Source organism: Phodopus roborovskii, unplaced genomic scaffold, assembly GCF_943737965.1.
Source record: "Phodopus roborovskii unplaced genomic scaffold, PHOROB, whole genome shotgun sequence".
Classification (NCBI taxonomy): Eukaryota; Metazoa; Chordata; class Mammalia; order Rodentia; family Cricetidae; genus Phodopus; species Phodopus roborovskii.
Genome location: NW_026126598.1, coordinates 10,330,568 through 10,354,076, shown reverse-complemented (window position 1 = coordinate 10,354,076; position 23,509 = coordinate 10,330,568). Strand labels below are relative to the sequence as shown.

General features: G+C 47.4%; 1 protein-coding gene across 1 annotated transcript in view; it reads left to right on the top strand.

The window, feature by feature from the left end:
* Hip1 (huntingtin interacting protein 1) overlaps positions 1-23,509 on the top strand; it is a 121,702-nt gene that overhangs the window by 25,683 nt on the left and 72,510 nt on the right. The gene's annotated exons all lie outside the window — the stretch shown is intronic.

The window sequence follows — 23,509 nt, the reverse complement described above, 5'->3', positions numbered from 1 at the left end:
GTCCCAGGACGTGCCTGTGATCTGGAGGAGAGTGCTGTTGAGATGGGAGCTGGAGGCAGGGTACATGGTGTTGAATTCTTATCCATTTGAGGACTTGGTGCAGCTGTCTCCGGGTGAGGACCTGAGGCCTCTGAGAGGCAGCTGTTGTTGGGGCACAAAGCCAAACTCACAACAGCAGGGTCAATGTCTGTTTGCATGACGTCCTGACAGGTGGGGATTTGAGTCCGGGGTGCCCTCATCCAGAGGGGCATCTGCAAGCAGATCTGTCCTAAATTTGGCTTCCTGTTGACCAGGCTGCCTTTGTCCACCATCCAGGGACTCAACCCTGCAGAGGCTGAAACTGGGGTCCTTCCAGTTCTCAGGCTACAGATGCAGCTCTGAGAGCCCCAAATGAAGTGTGCTTGCTCTGGGTACACTCTGGGAACCAAGAGCTTTCTAGCTGTACAATACAAGCAGGGTTTCCCTCTCTCTCTCCCGTAAGTTTTGCTTTGTCTGAGGATGGCTCAGAGAGGCAGTTTCCTTTCCTAGGTTGGGCAAGCCATGGGGCACTTGCATTGTGGGTTCCGAAGCCCAGCCATTGCTTACTGTTTAGTGGAGAGAGATTCAGGAGCAATTAGAGTGGCCTTGTGGAAATGTAGAGGGGACACTATGGGATCTTGTGTGTGTGTGTGTGTGTGTGTGTGTGTGTGTCCCCAGGATACAAGGACTCCTCATTGAGAAAAACAAGCCCTGGTATCAAAGCATTTTCACAAAGACTTTGTGAGGCAAAGATCCCCTGCAAAGGCTCAGAGGCAGAAAGCAGAGCCCTGTGCTGAGCACAGCGAGAGCTAGGGAGTCAGGATGGGGAAGAGAGGGGGCCACAGGAAAATGGGCTCCAAAGGAGAGCAGGCAAGGCCAGACTGTGTGCACAGGGATGGTTGGTTGGTTGGTTGATTGATTGATTGATTGATTGATTGATTGATTGATTGGGCCTCACTATTTAGTCTTGGCCTGGAACTCTATGTAGACTAGGCTGGCCTCAAAGTCACAGAGATCCACTTGCCTCTGCTTGCTGAGTGCTGGGATTAAAGGTGTGCACCCTGATGCCCAGAGATTTTAAAGGTATGTGGAAAGCCTAGAAAGGTCAGGTTTGTGTTTAGGAAAACTAGACCTGCCTCCACCCAGCAAGATAAGAAGAGGGGGCTGGAGAGATGCTCAGTGGGTGAGAGTACTTGCTGCTCCTACAGAGGACCCTTGTTTGGCTTCCTGTACCCATATAGCACCTCACAACTATCTGTAACTCCAGTTGGAAAGGATCTTCTACCCTCTCCTGGCTTTTTAGGGTACTGCATGCATGTGGTGCAGACAAATATACATAAAAATAAATAAATATATGATCTGTTTTTAAAAGAAAAAGAGGTGTGGGCAAAAGAGTTAAAGAAATCCATCTGGGTATTATTACTGTTATTATTGTTTGTTTTATGAGACAGGGTTTCAGTGTGTAGCCCTGGCTGTCCTAGAACTAGTACTATAGACCAACCAGGCTGGCCTCAAACCCAGAGAACCACCCCTTGCCTCTGCTTCCAGAGTCCTGGGATTAAAGGCAGGCACCACCACCACCACCTAGCTTGTTTGGATGTTAGTTATTAAAACTGGGGCTTGCCCGGTGGTGGTTGCACACAGTTTTAATTCCAGCACTCGGGAGGCAGAGAAAGGCAGATCTTTGTGAATTCAAGACGAGCACGGTCTACAACGCAACTTCCAGGACAGCCAGGGCTGTTACATAGAGGAAACCTTGTCTTGAAAAAAAAAAAGTGTGGGGCTGAGGCTGTTGCTCAATGGGTAGAGCCCTTGCCTAGCATACACAAAGTTCTATATTCAATCCCCAGCACAGCAAAACTATACACATTGTATACCCTCAAATGTATGCCCTTACACACACATGAACATGTGCATGCACACACAGAGGAAAACCACCAGCTGTTCATTTATGAGAATGGCCTGATAAACTGGCATAGCAAAAGTCTATGTCACGGTGGAAGGCTCTGAACTATGAAGTGTTGAGTATGCACCAAAAGCAAATGGGAGCTGGAGAGATGGCTCAGCAGTTAAGAGCGTGTACTGCTTTTCCAGAGTGGCAGACTTCAGTACCCAGCACCCATCTCAGGAGGCTCATAGCTACGTGTGACTTCAGCTTCAGCACCCTCTTCTGGACTCCAAGGTACCCACATTCACGTGCACATACTGCATACAAATACACACACATACACATAAGTGAACATAAAGAGATGTTAAGTAAATAGGAATTCTGCTTCCGCCAAGGATGTGAGTGGGAAGCAAGCAGCAGAAGTAACGGTACTTCCATTTACATGTATTTGGAAGACATAAAAACTAGTGTGTATTGTTTTGGATACACACATTGGGTAAATGGTATACAAACATTCGAAGGAATGATAAATAACCCACTCAAGGTCATGGTCGCAGCCCGATGTGGTGGCACACACCTGTAATCCCAGCACTTGGCTGCCTGTGGTAGGATCGTGAACAGGGCTACAGGTTGAGACCTTGTCTTGAAACACAACAGGAAACAACAACAAAAAGACAGTGATCCATTGGAGGGGCGTAATGTAACAGCAAGGAGCGGGGGAGGGGCCCAGACGCTCGGCTCTATCAAATGAGGCAGGGTGTTAAATTTAGTTTGCTTTTAGATTGTGCTTTATTTTAAATTATGGGTCTGCGTTTCTCTGTGTATGTGCACATGAGTGCCAATACCCAGGGAGACCAGAAGAGGAGTTGGATCCCCTGGAGCTGAAGTTACTGACAGTTTTGAGCTACCTGATAAGGGTGTAGGGACAGAACTCTGGTTCTCTGTAAGAGCAATACCACTCTTAACCCCTGAGCCATCTCTCCAGTCCCAGAATATTAAGATTTGATGGTGAAATTTTGGATTAGAGATATAGCTAGCTCTGTTGGTAGAGTATCTGCCTAGCATGTAGAGGCCCAGGGTTTTCTTCCCAGCAATACATAACCAGGTATGGTCACAAGCGGGTGATTCCAGCACTCAGGAAGTGGATACAGGAGGATCAGAAGTTCAAGGTCATCCTTGACTACTTGATACTGCCCCCTTTTTAGTTGTTTTGTTTGTTTGTTTTGTTTTGTTTTTGTATTGAGACAGTGTTTCTTTGTGTAGCTTTGGCTGTCCTGGAACTAGCTCTGTAGACCAGGCTGGCCTCAAACTCACAGAGATCCACCTGCCTCCACCTCCTGAATCCTGGGATTAAAGGTGTGTACCACTACTGCCCAGCTGAGACTGTCTTAAATAAAAATAAAAATTAATGATGGAATCAGAGTAGCTGGAGCAGAGAAGTGACATGCAAGAAGGCTGTAGGGTGAAGCTGCAGGGTAGGGAATCATTAAAAAGAAACACATTTTTATTTAACGTGTGGGGTATGTGTATGGGGGAGCTCACACATGCTCCTGCCTACCATGTGGATACTAAGCTTGTACTCAAGTCATCAGGCTTGGCAGCAAACACCTTTACCTTATGAGCCATCTTTCCAGCCCTGGGATTGCTTTTACAAGTTCTGACACAGCCTAGCGGTGGTGATGCACACCTTTAATCCCAGCACTTGGGAGGCAGAGGCAAGCAGATCTCTGAGTTTGAGGCCACCATGGTCTACAAAGCAAGTTCTAGGACAGCCAGGGCTACACAGAGAAACCCTGTCTTGGGAGTGGAGAAGCTCTAACTAACACAAGCCAGGTGTAGTGGCGCCTGCCTTTAATTCTGGCAGAAGCAGGTGCATCTTTTGAGTTTGAGGCCATTTTCGTTTACATTAGCAAGTTGCAGGACAGTTGGAGTTACACAGCAAGACCCTGTATCAAAACAAACAAACAAACAAACAAAAACAAGCATTGGCACACATTCTTGGAATTCAGTGGGATAGTGGGATATGTGTGTACATGTGCACACTCATAGGAGTGTGTTTTTCTGGTGTACAATCATGTAAGGGTGTGGACATATGGCTTCACCTGACCAATAAATTGAAGTGGCATTTGTTAGTAAATAACTTACATGGAAAGCAATCAGTAACTGCCGCAGCGTTCCTTGCTCCCCATGCTGAGGCCAGAAGGGGCTTCTGACCCTGAACCCTTTCCTCTTTTCCCCTGTCAGGTCTGCACCTGTGACCACGCCCAAAAGGCGTGGTCGAGATTCTGCAAACAGTACACATGCTGAAGTTTTCTGCCTACCACACTTGCAGAGCTCCTCTGCTAAGAGTAGGGTGTTTCTAGTTCTAGAAGATTCAGGAAATCCCGGTCTAATCATTAGCTTACTAGTAGGTTAATGGAGCAAAGACTTCAGTAGTTACACATGCCCTGGAGCCCAGGCTTTGCTTAATTACTGGGAAAGCCATTAAGTAAATAGCAGATGAAGACCCTTCCAGAGGGCAGAGCTTGGTTTCCGGGGTTGCTAATGAAATGCCCTGTTTTCAACAAAAAGCATAATCTATGCAGAGAAGTCACAGGGGGTGGGGGGCTGGATGGAAACTGTCTGGCAGGTAAAGGTTTATCCAGGGAACCCATGTAAAGGGGGAGGGGGAGAACTGACTCCTAGAAGTTGTTCTCTGACAGCCACATGTGTGCCACACATGTGAGTTCACAAGCACCCTCGAGGAGCACAAGAAAACACACAAGAACATTTTCAAAAAGACACTGTCCTTGATGAAGCCTAAGAGTTAAAATACCTAGACAGAAAATTTAAATTGGCTGTTTAATTTATGGGCTGATTGGTTTTGAGACAGTGTCTCCTGGAGCCCAGGCTGGCCTTGAGCACATTAGCTAGCTAAAGATGGCCGTGAGCCCCTATCTTCTTGCCTCCATCTCAGTGCTGGGATTTCAGGTGTGGATAACTCCCAGTTTATGCAGTGCTGGGGACTGAGCCCAGGGCATCAGGCATGAGAAGCAAGCATGCTACCAGCTGAGTTATGTCCTCAGCCCCCCCCCCCCAAATTGGCACTTGTTTGTACAGGGTCTCAGTGTGTATCAGTGGCCATCTGGAACTTGCTGCCATGTAGACCAGAACTCATAGAGATCTGCCTGCCTCTGCTTCCTGAATGATGGGATTAAATGGGGAAATGTTGAACAGGGTGGGTACATGGTCTACATAGTGACAGTCAGGGCTACACAGAGAAACCCTGAAAAAAAAAAAAAGGTGCCGAGTGTACCTGCCACCACTACCACTTCTGACCCAAATTATATATTTTAAATAGCCAATTTGGGATTTGGCATCTTATGAAATCAAACCATAATTTAAACTTACCACATGTAAGATAGGCTCAGCGCAGTCTAAATGAATTTTAGAGTCTTTGCATTTGGGATCTTACTGGTCTGTCTCCCTGACAATCATTTCTTAAAAAAAAGCATATATGTACACACATATGTGTACTTTTAATGTGTGTGTATATATTTATATATACATATATCCAAATACATTATTATGTATGTATATATTATATATATATGCCACAGTGCTTATGTGGAGGTCAGAGGACAACTTGCAGGAGTCTCTCTCCACCATGTGGGTGCAGGGATTAAACCCAGGTCCTCAGGCTTGGCAGCAAAGCACCTCTACTTGCTGAGTCATTTGGATGGTCCAAATTGTATTGTTTTCCTACTGGGGGTTATGCAGGTAGCTGGAGAGGTTTACATTGGATCGAACCCAGGTCTTGGAGAGCTCATGTTCCTCCCATCACTATCTGTGAATTGAGTGAAAGACTTTGGATTTATCCCAGCCCTCAGAGTAGGTTGGCAAGGCACCATTATTTCCAGAAAGTCTATTTCATAGCCTGCCTTTGATACTTGCCTATTCCTGTGCCTATTTAAATAACATTTCCCCATTAATCATATTAATTTTAGAAACGCTATTTTAAAAACAGTTTCGAAAATTGCCACAGTTACCAGTTTAAAGCCTTTCTTTCCAGTGTCTCCTATAAATACCCTGCCTATAAATACGTATGCACTTATGCATATGCACGAACGTATATATTTGTGCCGTTTTATGAGATTGTCCCCACACTCTATAAATGGGTTCCTGTTCTGCTTCCTCCCCTCTTGTGGTATTGTGACGCCCAGAATAGTGCAATGGTGAAGGTTAATTGGGCCTTGGAGCCAGAGTGCAGCATCCTGTTCCCCATGTGACTCTGGGAATTACTTAACCCTTTTGTGGCTTTTCACCCCTCCCCCCCCCCAGTCCTAGTGAATCTCTGCTGGCCTCCCCCTGCCCATTTCCCCCCATTTCCGTAAGTGTGCATGGCGGGGGTGGGGTGGGGGTACGTCTGTACCACAGCTAGGGTGTAGAGGTCAGAGGACAATTCAGAGAGTGTTTGTTCTCTCCTTCCATCATTTGTGGGTTCCAGGTATAAAACCCAGACCCTCAGACTTACTGGCAAGCACTCTCACTGGCCCTGTGACCTCTTTCTCTTACCAGTCAATGGGGTCTTTGTCTTCCAACTATTTTTCCTTCTTTTTTTTTCTTTTTCTTTTTTTTTTTTTTTTTTTTTTTTTTTTTTTTTTTTGAGACAGTCTTACTCTGTAGCCCTGACTATCTTGGAAATCACTGTGTAGACCCTGTCTTCTAAATATAATATTCCACCATATGGGGGAACCATCAAGATGGCTTAGGAAAGTCACCTGCTATCATGTTGGAAGGGGGGTGCCAACTCCACAGACTTGTCCTCTGAGCCTCACCTGAGTGTTGTAGCACACAAATACATGTCACTCACACGCGCGTGCGCGCACGCGCACATAAACACACACACACACACACCATAAATAAGAATAAGAAATATTTTTTTTAAACCTACCATACAGCTGGGCGGTGGTGTCGTGTGCCTTTAACCCCAACACTGGGGAGGTAGAGGCAGACAGATCTCTGAGTTTGAGGTCAGCCTGGTCTACAGAGTGAGTTTCAGGTCAGCTAGTACTACATAGAGAAACCCTGTCTCTAAAAAACTAACTAACTAACTAAAATACTATACAAGAATGGAACCGGTGAAGGGTAAAACAACCTCTGTCCTCAAACTCCCAACTTTGGAATGCCGAATGAACCTTACCAGTAACTTAGACCCATCTCATTTTCATCTTTATATGATAGAAGTCATTGGATGCCAGTAGACACACAAGGGACCTGTGTTTCATCGTCTTCATTTCTCAGGGTTTCACTGGAACCGTGATCACAGATTCACAGCGTACAGTTTTGAAGCAGCAATGAAAAGAATTTTACGTTTTGGGGGTCACCACAATACCACAGTTAAAAGGTCGCAGCATTAGGGAGGGTGGGAACCACTGATCTATAGGAAACAAAGTTGGGGGGTTTAAAGATTGAGGAAGGGGACCTTTTGCAGAGGACCATTGTTCAGTTCCATGTGCCCACATGGGGCAGCTCGCAACACCTGTCTCTCAGCTCCAGATATCTGGGTCCCTCTTCTGGCCTCCACAGGCACTGTACACATGTGAACACCTGTTCTCTAACACACATACACATATAATAAAAGTAAATAAGCTGGACGAGGTAGCACACGCCTTTAATCCCAGTATTTGGGAAGCAAGGGGGAAACAGGTCTCCAGGTTTGAGGCCAGCCTGGTCTACATAGTGAGTTCCAGGACAACCAAGACCTCAAAGAGAAACCCCATGTCAAAAATTAAATAAATATTTAAAACAAGATCATGAGGTCAAGACCAGCTTAAACTACATGGTAAGACCCTGCCTTAGGGGCAAAAATCCCTTGTGTTTCCAGACCCATCCCCTTTTTTCATAGTGTGTGTGTCTGTGTGTGTGTGTGTGTGTGTGTTCCACCATGTGAGTTCTGGAATCAATTTGGGTTGTGTTTTTGCAGTATTAGGGATGGAACTCAGGGCCTACCATAATAATATCCTACAATGATGAAAGATGGTGATTGGCACAGACAGAGTCTTTCCTCACCCCCATGGCAGTGGCGCTCAACTTGTGGGTCTCGACCCCTTTGGAGGTTGAATGACCCTCTCACAGGGGTCACCTGAGACCATTGGAAAACACAGATATTATATCTGTGTTGTGAAATTATAGCTATGAAGTAACAATTTTACAGTTGGGGGTCACCATGACACGAGGAACAGTATTAAACAGTGGCAGCACTGGGAAGGTTGAGAACCTCTGATCTATGACAACAGAGCCTACCTCTTATCATCCATCCATCCATCCCTTACTATCAGTGATGAGTATCGTCATTGAATTGATAGATCTTAGACTCAACTGGATATAGCATCGATTGATGGGAAGATTTGCCCACTCTGGGCGGTGCCATTCCCTGCCTACCATCCTTGATTGAATAGATAGAGAAAACAGGTTGAGCAGTAGCGTGCACTCACCACTCTCTGCTTCCTGGGGTGTGTGTGTGTGTGTGTGTGTGTGTGATGTGATCTGAGTTGTAAATTAGAAGGAACCCTTTCTCCTTTAAGTTGTTCTTGTCATAGTATTTCATCACAGTGACAGGAAAAGGAAGTAGGACACTATCAAAGAATTTCTCCCACCTTAGCTTCCTGCCCTTTACTCTTAGTTCTTCCTTCCTCCTTCATCCTTTCTCCCGCTCTCCACGGAGTGTGGGCCTCCTCTCCATTTCTGATTTGCATAACTGGAATTTTAGGACCAACATTCCTGCCACTCCTGGAGTTTCCAAGGACTCCTCAGCCACCTGCCCAGAACATGAATTAGATACGTGGATGGTGAAAAGCAGAGAGAAATAATCAGTCAGGGCATATTGGAATGAGGAGTAGATAAAAGGGGATACCTGGCCAAGGAGCTCCAGAGATCTGCCTTTCTCCACCCACCCTGCTCTGGAGTTCGGACGTATGTGTGCAGCTTTTATATCTGTGCTGAAGAGCTGACCTCAGGTCCTCCTGCCTTCAAAACAGACACTTCACTGACTGAGCCATCTCCAGTCCCAAGCAAGAACAACTTTTGGGCTCCTGTTACAATTCTCAGCTCCATCCTCTCTTCACCCCCTCTCCCTCTCCCACTAAGCCCGGTTCCCATCCCCACTCTTTCAGGCTGGTTCTCTCTCCAGCGCCCTCTTTCTGCCATCCATTCCCCACCCCAACCCCAGGGCCCACTCCTAGTCCCTGCACCCACTCCCACTTGCAAACCCTCCCTTCTGTAGGTGCTCCACTCCTGCTCTGGGATTTTCCATCCCCTAAGGAACTTCCTGTGGTTCTCCACCCATCTCCTCCCTCCATCCGTTGTCCAGGGGAGGTGAACAAAACTTGCAGTGTTTTTCCTGCCTCCCTCCCTGACTTCTTGTCCTTCAGGGCATGACTAACACCTTACTGTGAGGCTGTCTGACCCTTCAATGTCTTAACTACGTCAGGCTCTAGAAGTTGGAACCAACAGCAGCTATTGAGTTGTATTAAGCCAGACTTCCTTCTTGCCTCTGGCGTCTCAGGTGTTTGCAGAGACCTCCGCACCCTACCACCACCTAGAATCCTAACCTTCCCCTCCCTCAACAGCTACTTTATCCTCTCCTCCATCCCCACACCTTACCTATCCCCTCCTGCCCCACCCTGTATCCACCCCACCCCATCCTATAACCTCCTATCCCTTCTCCCAATGCCTTCCATATTTGGAGCAAAAGTCATTTGCAAGCCTGTGATACCACAGGATCTCCTTTAAGCAACCAGTGTCCCATTCATAAAACTCTGTTTGAGGGCAGAAATAGAAAAGAATCCTCCAGGGAGGGGCTGGGATGTGGCTCAGCCAGGCTGTTGTCTTGCCTAGCCTGGGAAAGGCTCTTGATTCTATCTCTAGTACCCTAAATAAATAAAATGGAATAAAAAATAAATCCTGGAGCAATTACTTGACCCTGAGGGAAGGAGAGCCATTTTCTTCTGTGGTGTAACCACAGGTAAGGTGCCCATGCTCCTACAGATAATCATTCACTCACGCGTCTGTAAGCACCATGAGTTAAAAATTATTGGGTCACCAAAAGAAAAAGGCAGGAAGGTGATAGAAGAGGGGCTAGTTGAGAAGAGGAAGGGAGCAGCGTGAGGGAGCCAAGAGGGGGTGATGGGGTGAATATGATCAAAATACATTCTACAGACATAAGAAAATAGCATGGTGTCTCACTGGTAGGTGGATCTCTTTGAGTCTGAGACCAGTCTGGTCTACATAGGGAGTTCTAGGCCAGCCAAGGCTACAAAGTAACAGCCTATCCCATGCAAACAAACAGCTGGAGAGATGGCTCAGTGGTTAAGAGCACTGGCTTTTCTTCCAGAGGACCCAGCTTCCAGTCCCAACACCCACGTGGTGGCTCACAACCACCTGTCATTCTAATCTCAGGGGATTCGACTTCCTCTTCTGGTGAAGCACAAACATGGCATACAAACCTATAGGCAAAAACTCATACATATAAGATAAATAAAATCATAAGTGGGTGGTGGTGGCACCTGCCTCTAATCCCAGCACTCAGGAGGCAGAGGCAGGCGGATCTCATTGAGTTCAAGGCCAGCCTGGTCTACAAATCGAGTTCCAGGATAACTAGAGAGCTATATAATGAAACACTGTCCAAAAATAAATAAATAAATATGAAGGAGAAAAGAAAAGAGGAAAAGAAAAAAGCAAAAAAAAAAAAACTTATTATATATAATTAATATATGCTAATAAAAAAATCTTAAGAGAAAGAGGGTGGAGATTAGCCATTTAAGGATGAGCAGATGGAAACATTGGATTCAGGCCTAAGCGGAAGAAAGCTCTCTCGGACTCATCCTTGGTGATTTTAGCTAATTTCATGTCTTTTCTAACCGAGGTCTTCTGTGGCTTTTACTTTCATATTGTACCCAACTTCACTGTGTTCTTTATTTGTTTGCTTCTTTATTGACTTAGATGGAGGCCGTGCTCTGTAGCTCCGGCTTCAGCTTCCCAGGTACCAAAGACTGAAAGATGTTCCAGTTTTGCCTGGCTCATGTGCTGTTTCCCTGTCTTTCTTTACTTTGAGCTTGAACCCAGGACCTCGTGCGTGCAAGGCAAGCACTCTGCCAACTGAGCTATCTGCCCAGTGCCTGTAACCCCAGCTCCCAGGGATCAGACCGCTGTGGCCTTGAGGGGTACCTGCACACACATATGCACACCCTCCCACATACTCATGATTAAAGATAATACAAATAAATCTTGGAAGGGATTATTACTGGCTGTGGTGATTAGCATATGTGCTGTTTAATTAAAAAGTTAGCTAGAGGGGCTGGAGAGATGGCTCAGCGGTGAAGAGCAGTGGCTGCTTTTCCAGAGGTCTGGGGTTCAATTCCCAGCACCCACGTGACAGCTCAGAACTGTCTGTAACACAGATGCACGTAAAATGAAAAACATAAAAAGTTAGCTGGTTTATGAAAGTCTAGCCCTGTTAGGGAGTTTTATGAGCACTTTACTTGTATTAACTCCAGTCTCAAGACAACCATCAGAGACAGAGATGGCTCTCGCTTTAGCCCTGTTTTGGAGCTAGGGAAACCGAGGTGGAGAGTGTATGAGGGCCAGCCGGAATTAAATGTTGAAGCTTGGGAGTTGATTGAGCGACTACTACAAGGTGAAAAAGAGGCAGAGGTAGCATGTGCACTTGGGGCTTCTAGTGTAGGCTTGGGTTTTCTGAGGTTTTTTTTTGGGGGGGGGGGTGGTTTGTTTTGTTTGTAATGTATATGAATATTTTGCCTGCATGTATGTCCGTGTACCACATACATGCCTGGTGCTCAAAGAAGCTGGAAGAGGACATCAGATCCCTGGGAACTAGAGTGGTTGTTAGCCACTATTTGGGTGCTAAGGAATAAACTCAGGTCCTCTGGAAGAGTAGCCAATGCTAACCATTGAGCCAGCTCTCATGGGGTTTCTGGTTTAGAGGCATCTCAGGCTTCGAAACTGTAGGATGCGTTTCCTGCATGTGGGACCTTAACACTCTGTTATCCTTCCTCCCATCCCCTCCCTTCCTCTCGTCTCCTTTCTCTCTCCCCTTCCTTTCTTTAAGACAGGCTGTCATATAGCCCAGGCTAGCCTCCTTCTGGCTATGTATGTGAGGATGACCTTGAACGCTTGGTCTTTAAGCCTCTACCTGTCAAGTGTTGGGATTACGGGCCTGCACCACCACACCACACTTTTCTTTTTGCCACAAGGTCCTACTGTATAACCCAGACTGAACTCAGACTCAGCTATCCCCCTGCCTCAGCCTCTTGAGTGCTGGGATTACAGCCATGCACCACTACTCCTTGTTCCCTTCCTCCTTTTCATGCTGGCCTGTGCTCACAGGTACCCTCTCCAAGGGCTACCTACATGAACAGCTGCGTCCTGCTAAGTGGCTTCTGTGCAAAGTCCGCGCCGTGACTCGTAGAAAAGAAGCAGAGGGGATGAGCAGGAAGCTAAAAATAACCCAGGATCAATTTAGGGAGGGGGCTTGTCTTCTGTTCTGTTCGATCTCCCCCAGGGCCTGTAAATTGCTGCTGTTTGACAGCTGGGCTGGCTTCTTGTAAAGCTCTGATAATATGGAATTATCCTGGCTGCCAGCCTCCCTGGGGCATGGATGCGATTCTGGGACTCTCACCACAGGCATCTGTGAACCGGAATCCTTGTCCTCTGCTTGGTCTGCTTGGTCCACACTTGCACCCACACATCTCTACCTCAGATGTATCTGAGGCTGGTGTCAGCCTAGCATTCATGAGTCTTAGGCAGGAGGATCGCCAGTTCTGGTCCAGCCTGGGCTAAATATTCAGATCCCCATAACAGATGAGATAATTGAACAGCAGTATAATCCTGAACTTTGCTTCTTAGGGAAGAGCCCTGGAAAAACTCTTGGCCTCTTAGAGGTTGAAGCTCACTGCCTCTGGGCTGGGCAACCAAGGAGCTTCAAAATTACTGCCTTCGTGGAGGACCCCGCCCAGGCTGATGAGCAGGCAAGGCCCAGGAGCTTCAGCTGACTGGGTCCTTGGCAGCAGCTGGCTGCTGACTCGGGTTTGTTAGAGTGGCTCCCAGCTGCCTCTGTGAATTTAGTATGTCCCCTCATCACTGCTGCCCATCCACATCCCACTGTTTGCATCCCAGAACCGGACAGGGTTAAGGACCATCTGAAGAACTGACCTCTGTGCTCTTCTCTGTGGGGTCAACTCTTGCAGAGCTCTTCTGGGGATGGAGTGTGGATCCTTTCCCAATACCTCAACTACTTGGAAACTGTCAGCAAAGGCCTTGGCCACCTCTGTTTGACTGGCATTATAAAGGGGAGGAAGAGATTTCCAAGGGACAAAGGACTTAGAGCTCTCTACTTATAGCTTACATAGAGTGTGGCTAAGGGATGGAAAATTCCAGGTAGAAGCTTGGAAATTCCCAGTATAGGAGAAACCAGAAAGGAAGTCAGAAGGGAAGTCCCACACTTCCTCCTCTCCTGTACCCATTGGCATCAGCCAAGACCAGGGTAGGTTTCCTGAGTCCTGGCTCTGGTTATTGGGTTGTTCCCAGTCTTGGCTGTAAGAACTGGAGTGTGGGTCAATGGTAAAGCATCTGCCTAGAATCCCCCAGTGAGGGGTTAGAGGTTTGGCTCAGTGGTAGAGCATCTGCCTAGAATCCCCCAGTGAGGGGTTGGGAGTGTGTTTCAGTGGTAGAGCACCTTCCTAGAATCCCCTAGTAAGGGGCTGGGGTGTGGCTCAATGGTAGAGCCCTCAGCTTGAATCCACTAGTGTAGGCCTGGATTTTTATCCCTAGCACTATGGGGGGAAAAAAGAATCCCAGATAGAAATCTTCCAGCATCGACTGTATGTCACAATGTCCTGGGGTAGCTTTAAAATACTGATGCCTAGCCTGTCTAGAAGTAGGTGACATCAGAAACAGGGCCTCAGATGGTTGCAATGCAGAGGCCAATTGCTTGTCAGGCCTGGGATTCAGAGTTACCCTGTATGCCTGTCCCTATGAGTTTTGGACTTGCCTGAGACCTGGCAGCCTGTTCTCTATATACCACTCCCTTTAAAAAAATTATTTTAAGAAAGCTAGGCATACTGACATAGGCTTTATAATCCAGGCACCGGGAAGCTGGAGACATGTGGATTCCCAGAGCTTGTTAGCCAGGCAGACTAGCCTCCAGTGAGCCCCAGGCCAATGAGAGACCCTACCTGAATAACTAAGGCAGGGGCCTGGCATGATAGCTTCCACCTTCAGTTCCAGCACTCAGGAGGCAGAGGCAGGCAGGACTCTGAGTTTCAGGCCAGTTAGGGATAGATAGTAAGACCTTGTCTCTAAATACATATCACTGTTCATCATCGAAGGAAGACAGGACAGAGACTCTAACAGCACAGGAACCTGGAGGCAGGAGGTGATGCAGGGGCCATGGAGGGCTGCTGCTTACTGGCTTGCTCCTTGTGGCTTGCTCAGCCTACTTTTATAGAAGAGCCCAGGACCACCAACCCAGGGGTAGCTCCACCCACAATAGGCAAACCCTCCCCCACTGATCACTAATTAAGAAAATGCCTCACAGCCAGATCTTATGTAGGTATTTTATCAATAGACTCCCGCCGCTCTGATGATCCTAGCTTGTGTCAAGTGGACATAAAACTAGCCAGTACAGCAGTGCTGGATGACCCAAGGTTGACTTCTGGTCTCCACATGCATGAGCACATACAACACCCCCACCCCCCCACCCCACCCCCACACAGATATATAAGAAAATATCGAGGCTGAGTCCTCTGGGTTTATACTCTTCTTGTTTGTTTGTTTTGATTATTTTTTACATTCCAATCCCAGTTCCCCCTCCCTCCTTCCTTCCCACTCCCCCTCCTCCCATCTGCTCCATGGAGAAGGTAAGGCCTCTCCCAGGACATCTACAACGTCTGTCCTATATTTAGTTGAGGCAGGACCACACCTCTCCACCCCCACACCCCTGTGTCTAGGCTGGGCATGTTATCTCTCCGTATAGAATGGGCTCCACTAAGTTACTTTGTATATTAGTGTTAGGTCTTGGACCCATTGCCACTAGCCTTGTATGGGTTTATACTCTTTAGTGGGTACCAGAAGATAAGACACTTGAAACTCCTCAGCTGTCCCTCCTAGGAGACAACCAGCCCTTAGCCAGACCAGGAGGCCGTACTTCCAGACACCTTATGTCAATGACGATGCTGTTAGGCTCATGGGGGCAGTGTCCCAGACCGACCTTGGATGGGTTGACTACACAGAGCCCTTGACCTTTGCTGGCTCTGAGTGGTACTTCAATCTTCTTCTCATTACTCATTGATGCCAAAGCTCTCAGCCTTCCCGAGGGACATCTCTGACATCCCCAGCTGGTGCCTAGAGAGTGTCCTGTCCTGAGACAGATCTGTCTTTGCTGATGGCCTGTCTTCTAAAGGACAGACAGTCAGAAGAAAATGATTGGAGTCTTTGCCGGGCTGAGTTGACCCACGCAGAAGTGGACAGTGGCTAGAGGAGGAAGCAAATGTTACTGCTTATGGGGGCTTGGGTGAGGCACCATCTCCACTGTGGCTCAATCTCTAGACCCTGTGATAGACAGGGCTGCAGACACAGCCTAGAGCGCTGCAGGTGAGCGAGCATCCACCCTGTGGCAAAGCGTGGCCACACAGACTTTATTAGGTGAAATGCAGGCTCAGACAGCAATAACTAGCCTTTCATTGTCGTTCTGTGTGTGCATGTGCAGATGCCACATACAGGCATCTAGATGCCAGAGGTCAGTATCAGGCCATTAATCCTGGCGCTCAGGAGGCAGAGGCAGGCACATTGCTGTGAATTCGGGGCCAGTCCGGGCTATATATCAAGTATAAATCGAGTTCCAGGACATCCAGGGCTATATAGTGAACAAAAATATTTTTCAATTATATTTTGTGTGTGTGTGTGTGTGCGCGCGTACGCGCGTTATGCCCTAGTGCTCATGTGGAGGTCAAAGGGCAACTTTTGGGAGTGGGTTCTCTCCATCCACCATGTGAGATCTGGGGGTCAAACTCAGGTTATCAGGTCTGGCAGCAGATGCCTTACCCACTGAGCTGTCTCTTGCTTTTTGAGGCAAGGTCTCTCACTGAACCTGGAACTTACTCAGTAGGCTGGACCTCCTGTCTCCAGCTCCCCAACTCCTAGGATTACAAGCGTGTGCTGTGGTTCTTGGCCTTCCCATTGGCTGTTAAGGATTAAACAGGTCCTCCTATTGGCTGCTGAGGATGAAACAGGTCCTAACATTTATGCAGCAAGGACTACTGATGGAGCCATCTCTTCACCCCATTGTTGTTGTTGGACATGGTCTCATGGAGCCCAGGCTGGTCTCTAACTCATCTAGCTGAGGGTGACTTTGAATTCTTCATCCTTCTGCCTCCAAATCTCGAGTGCTCCACGGTGCCATTTATGTGGTGCCAGGGATGGACCCAGGACTTCATGCATGCTAAGCAAGCACTCTACCAACTGAGCTCCATCCCCAGCCCTGTAACTAGGTCTTTATTGAGTTGCCCTTGCCAGGACGTGGGTGCTGCCATGCCAGTGCCCTAGAGGGAGATTTGTGGAGTTTGCAGTCCACCCTCCTGTTTGGCCCATTAGGCAAACAACACATATGGGGCTGGCCTCCCCTCAGATGGTTGTTTGTGGCAGGTCACCAGGGGACCTGAGGCTCCAGCACCTGCTGTGGGGTCAGTTCAGGACTCTGGCCAGAGCTACTGACATTCTGCTTTTCCAGAACCACAGAGGATGACAAGACTTGGAATAGCCATGGGCATTTAGAATGCTAAACTTGTCTTTCTGAGGAGGAGTTCAAGAAATCCAAGGCTGTCCAGGACATCCTCCTGGGGACCAGCTGGCCCAAGAGAGCTGCTTAGCTCCACCCTGTTGCCCCTGTGTGTGGTGATTAATCTTGATTGTCTCCTTGATGAGATTTCCAGTCTGGAGTCCTGGGCCAGCAAGATGGCGTGGCTGGCAAAGGTGCCTGACACCACGTGTGACAACATGGGTTCAATCTCCACGACACATAATTGTGGAAGGAGGGCACTAACTCCCTCAAGTCACCCTTGGATCCTCCACATGTTCTCTCCCTCCCTTCTCTCTGACATACACTGCATGCACACGCACGCACGCACGCACGCACACACGCGCGCGCGCGCGCACACACACACACACGTCAGGTGTGGTATTGCATCCCTCTAATCCCAGCAATTGAAAGGGAGAAGCAGGCTTATCTCTGAGTTTGAAGCCAGCCTGGACTACATATTGAGTTCAACCAGGGTTGCAGTGAGAACCTGTCTCAGAAGGAAGTAAATAAAATGTATTAAACAGAATCGTGAAGGTGTTTCCAGAGATTTTTGACTAAGGAAGAAAATGCATCCTGAATGTGATGGGCTGGAACCTCAGATTGATGAAAAAAGAAAACGTATTAGGGTGTAACACAGTGGAGATTTGCCTGTGTCTTCTTAGTCAGAGTTTCTGTTGCTGTGAAGAGACCCATGACCATGGCAATTCTTATAAAGGAGAATATTTAATTGGGATGGCTTGATTAGTTTTAGAGGTTTAGTTCATTATCATCATGGTGGGACAGGGCAGTGTTCTGGCAGACATGATGCTGGAAAAGAAGCGGAGAATCCTACATATTGACTTCAGGCAACAGGAAGTGGACTGAGTACTGGGCTTGGCTTGAGCATATATGAGACCTCAAAGCCCACCCCCACAGTGACACACTTCCTCCAACAAAGCCTCACCTCCCGATAGTGCCACTTCTGATGAGAGTATGGGGGCCAGTTGCATTCTTACCACACCTGATAGGCACAAAGGCCTGAATTCCATCCTTAGTACCACACAAACAGGGTATGATGGGACGAGCCTGTAACCCTGGCAGTCAGGAGGTGGCGGCAGCAGGATCAGGAGTTAAAGGTCATCCTCAAGTACAAGCCAAGGTTGGGCTTAGCCTAAGCTATATGAGATGCTATGTCCAAAAAAAAAAAAAAAAAAAAAAAAAATTTAACCCAGTGACTTTTCTCCAACTGGGACCCACCCCCTACCTCTGTACGATTCTATAATAGCATATTATGGACCACTAATTAATCCATTGATTAGATCAGAGGCCTCAGGATACATCTCCAGAGGCATCTCATAGGGATGTTTAACCAGGTCCATAGGTGGTTCGTTCTGTCTTTGTTCATTTTCTTCTCTTTTTCTTTCTCTCTCTTTTTTTAAAATTTGGTGTTTCTAGACAGAGTTTCTCTGTGTAGCCCTGGCTGTCCTGGAACTCGCTCTGTAGATCAGGCTGGCCTTGAACTCACAGAGATCTGCTTGCCTCTACCTCCCGAGTGTTGGGATTAAAGACATGGACCACCACTGCTCTCTTTTTCAAGATTTAGCTTACATCCAGGTGTACCAGTTTACACCTTTTATCCAAGCACTTGGGATAGGCAGGAGAGGCAGGCTTATCTCTGCATCTGAAGCTGGGACAGCTAGGCCCACACAGAAATCTTGTCTCAAAAAACAAACTGAACAAGAACAAAGATTTATTTTATTACTCGTGTGTGTGTTTGTGTGTATGTGTGTGTGCGTGCATGTGTGCACACGTGTGTGTGCCATACACACGTGTGGGCAGGTATCCACAGAGCAAATCCTCCAGAGCTGGAGTTAGAAGTATTTGTGAGCCGTCTGTTGTGGGTGCTGAGATCCAAACGCCAGTCCTCTGATAGAGAGCATCAGTGACCATCTTCACCCACTGAGCTGTGTCTACATTCTTTTCCCTCTCCCCACATTTACTTCCTCATTTCTTCTTTCATTTTATTCATTATTGTGTGTGCACATATATGCATGGGTGCATGTGTGCCATGGCAGACATGTGGAGGTCAGAGAACAACTTTGTGGAGACTATTCTCTCCTTTCACTGTTCTGTGAGCTCCAGGGTTCACAGGCAAGAGCTTACAAGTGACGGGCCATCTCTCCAGCCCACCTTGTACATTTCGAAAGAGTGTCTCATGTAGCCCAGGCTGGCCTTAAACTCACTATGTAGCCAAAGACAACCTTGAATTTCTAATCCTCCTGCCTCTTATCTGTTGAGTGCTGGGATTACAGGTATGTAGCACCATGCTGGATTTATGTGACACTGGAATGGAGCTCAAGGCTTCATGAATGCCAGGCAAGCACTCTACCCACTGAGCCACATACCTAGTCCCAGCTCTTCACTGCAAAAATTAAAGCACTCTGGACCAAGTTGAAGAAACTTAAGGTGGGTGTGGTCGTGCACACCTGTAACCCCAGCACTCTGGAGGCAGGTCAGGCGCTGGAGAGAGAGCCCACCGGAGGACATGGTGATTCTCAGCATCCAGTAACATAGAGGCACACATACATACATACATAGCTATATACATACATACATAACTGTATTTTTATTATACGAGTGACTTGTCTTGCATGTGTATCTATTCTCCACACGTGTGCCTGGTCTCTGTGGAGCTCAGAAGAGGGCATCAGGTCCCCTGGAACAGGAGTTACAGGTGGCTGTGAGTCACTGAGTGGGTGCTGGGAATTGAACCCAGGTCCTCTGTAAAAACCAGATCTCATGGTGGCTCACAGCCGTCTATAATGAGATCTGGTGCCCTCTTCTGGTATGCAGTTGTACATGCAGATAAAGCACCATATACAGAAAATAAATAAATCTTTTAAAAAAAATATCCAAAAAGTAAAACCAGGAATCTCTGGCCCATCCCTGCTTATCCCAAGGTTGCATACACTATTCCTTATGACTCTGTCCCCATGAAGTCTATGCAGGACACTGCCCCAGCCTACCTGATGGCTCATAGGGACTGAATGAGACACCGGACCAAAAACAATAGCATAACAAGGCTACAAAGGCCCTTTGACAAGGATGATTATCACTCAGTTATCTCTGAAATTTATCACCTCTACAGCACAATACCCTGTAACAAGGCCCTGCCTTAGCTAGGCACTCAAGGCCATAGGTGTGGTATGTGTAGGGCTAGGCTGCACAAATCTGGTGACCAGTAGGTGTCAGCCTCCACCAGGACACATCCACCAGCCTCTGTGTAGGGTTGTCAAGGAATGGCAACCTTCTCACCTCTTTTCTGTGAAATTCTGTGGTGCTGAGGCTTTCACATTTGCTGGGACAGCACTGTCACTGAGCCACACCCCAGGCCCTCACTGGGGGATTCTAGGCAGGGGCTCTACAGTGAGCCACACCACAGCTCTCTTTATGCTTTTTATTTTGAAATAGAGTCTCACTAAATTGTTACAGATGAGCAGCCTGATGAAGAGGTAGGGGTGGAAGGCTAAGAGAAGGTAGACTGCAAGGGAGGGAGAGGAGGCCATAGCATTAAGGATCTTGGTACGAAATAAACTAAATTAGGACTTGCTTTTTACTTAAGGTAGGCTGATGGGAAATTATAATTAAATTACTGTAAGAAGAAAGAGAGGAAGAGACTAGAGACATGTGACTCAGTTCAGAGGATGTTTTCGTTTTAAAAATTTTATTGATTTTTTTACTTCGGGGAGGGGGGGTGGGACACACATGTACCACAGTCCTTATGTGGAGATCAGATCACATCTTCTAGGAGCTGGTTGACTCCTTTCATCATGTGGGTCCTGGGGATTGAACTTGGATCCTTAGGCTTGTCAGCAAATGTCTTTACCTGCTGCACCAGATTACCAGTCCCCAGAGGCTGTTTTTTTAAAGGCGTATTTGCAAGGCTTTGCCTGCCCCTATGAGGAAGTCACAGCCCTGCCCCTGGTTAGCCTGTCCTCCTTTGTCACAGCTTCAGGGTGTGATAACCCTATAGAAAATGTCATCGCCCCCAGGCAGCTGAGGCTGAAGCCGAGTGCTAACGAACACTTTGCTGACCTTAGAGCAGTGTGTGCATCTCCTGTAACTGCTTCAACAAGCTTGGTAGTTAAAACATCAGAATTCTGGGGCCAGGGGCATGGCTCAGTGGGTAAGAGTGCTTGCCACCACACCCAACGACCCGAGGAGCTGAGTTTGATCCTCAGGACCCACATAGTAGAAAAATAATTCATTCCTGCAAGTTGTTCTATGACCTACACACACACACACACACACACACACACACACACACACACACACACACCCAAATAAATGTAATTTAAAAATAGAAACAGAATCCCATCTTCTCACAGCTCTGGAGGCCAGAAACTGGGAATTTATGTTACCAGGTTACAATCTAAGGTGACAACAGGGTTAAGGAAATGGCTCAGTGGGTTAAGAGTGTCTGTTCCTTAAGCATGAGGACTTAAGTTGGAATCTCCAGTGCCTACCTACACACCCATCACCCCAGCACTCTGGAGGCCTTGACAGGGGACTGCTGTAAGTTCAAGGCCAACCTTATCTTAAAAAGCACCCCAGCCAACCTGGGCTATATATAGTGAGTTACAGGGTGGGGGAGGGAATAGCAAGACCTTATCTTAAAAAGCACCCCAGATGGGTATGGTGGTACACACCTTCAATGCCATCACTCAAGGGACAGTTCCAGGCCAAGTTCTAGACCAGCTAGGGCAGTGTAGTTCCTGTCTCAAATAATAATAAAATTAAGAAGCATTGCTAAAACTAAGTGTGGTGGTATATATAAAGTCCCAGGATTTACGGTTGGACACAGATGCAAGCCTTTAACCTGAGCACTCTGGAGGCAGAGGAAGGTGGATTAAGGTGAGTTTTAAGTTTACCTAGTCTACATAGTGAATTCCAGGCCAGTCAGGGTTACAAGTAAGACCCTGTGTAAATAATAATAGTAGTAGTAGTAGTAATCCCACATTTGTAAGGAAGAAACAGAAATACTACACTGAGTACATGAGATCTTGTCTTAAACAACAAAAAGCTTCGGCATTAGTGGCACATGCCTTTAGTCCCAGCATTTGGGAGGCAGGGGCTGGTGGATCTCTGAGAATTCAAAGCCAACCTGGTCTACAATTCAAGTTCTAGGACAGCCAGGGCTACACAGAGAAACTGTCTCAACTCCCCCCCCCAAAAAAAAAAACCCCAAACAATAAAAAGCAGCCAATAACAACAAAAGCCCACACTCCACATTCAAACAAAAAGCATCTGTTGGGAATTCTTGCTCTGGCAACTCATTCCAAGCTTAATGGTTCACAAATTTTTTGGCTGTGTTTGAGGCAGCATCTTTTTACTGTAGCTCCTGGCAGTGTAGCCCAGGCTACTCAGAAAATCCCTGCCTTAGTGCTGGGATGGCCACCACACCTAGCTCCTGCTTTAGTGCTGCCTGTAGATCACTCTGATTGTATCCTCACTCCCACCCACCAGAGAGGGCTTGCCGAAAAAGCAGCCCTAACATCATCGATAAGAATTCTGATTGCAAAGGGAGGGGGCTGCTAGCCTGCCCAGCTGCCTCCTTCCTGTAGATACAGAGAGGCCTGGGGTCTACTTCCTGGTAATGGGTGGGGCTATCCCTTCTTTGAAAATCTTAATCAAACTCATCGTCAGCTACACAGTAAGGTTGGAGGCCAGCCTGGGTTTCATGGGTTCCTGTCTAATAAAAGAGAGCCTGACATGGCCACTACAGGGTTTTGGTCCCAGCACTAGGAAGGTAGAGGCAAGCGGATCTCAATGGGTTTGGGGCTAGTTGGTTTTAGATGTAGAGTTCCAAGCCAGCTATAGGGCTACACAGTGAGACCATCTTAAAAAACAAAATCAGGGGCTAGAGAGATGGCTCCAAGAATAAGAGCACTGGTTGCTCTTGTAGAGAACCTAGGTTCAGTTCCCAGAATCTATGCTGGCTCACAACCATTTGCAACTCCAATTCAAGGGAATCCAGTGTGTTTCTGACTTCAAAAGGCACCATGTGTCACACACATGGTACAGACATACATCAAATGACATAAATAAATCATTTAAAAGGGAGGGGGTGCAGGCTTAGTAAAGAGCTTGCCATGCAATCGAGAGCACTTGAATTTAGATCCCCAGAAATATGTGAAAAGCTGGACACACTGTCATCCCAGTGTTGGGGAAGTAAAGACAGATGTATCCTTGGGGCTCACTGTCCAGTCAGCCTAGCCAAATCAGTGAGAGACCCTACTTCAAAAAACACCGTGGAGGACTGGCAAGAAGCTGCCAAGCTTCATCACTCATTCAAGACCCTGCATTATGGAAAGAGAGAATGCACTCTTGAAAGCTGCCCACTGACCGCCACGCCTGTGCTATGTATGGCACTTGCAAGTGCATGTGCACAAAGGGATGGATGAAGACTTGTCCCCCAGCCTCCATTTCACCTCCCTCCCAATGCACCTTACACATACAAAACACAAAGGTTTCAAAAAGCTGTGCGCTCCCACTGTACAGCATCTCTGGAAGCCCTTTGGGGCTTGGGTTACTGTCCGTATTGAGGTGTATTACCAGGGGTCAATTCAGTCTCCTCTGGGTCTGTTTCCTCCTTGTATACTGAACGGTTGGCCCGAAAGTGGGATGTCAGGTCCCTGGTGTCTTAACTACACCGGGACCAGGCTGCCTCTGATTTGGGAGGAGGGAGATGGCAGGCTTTTGTCTCCTGG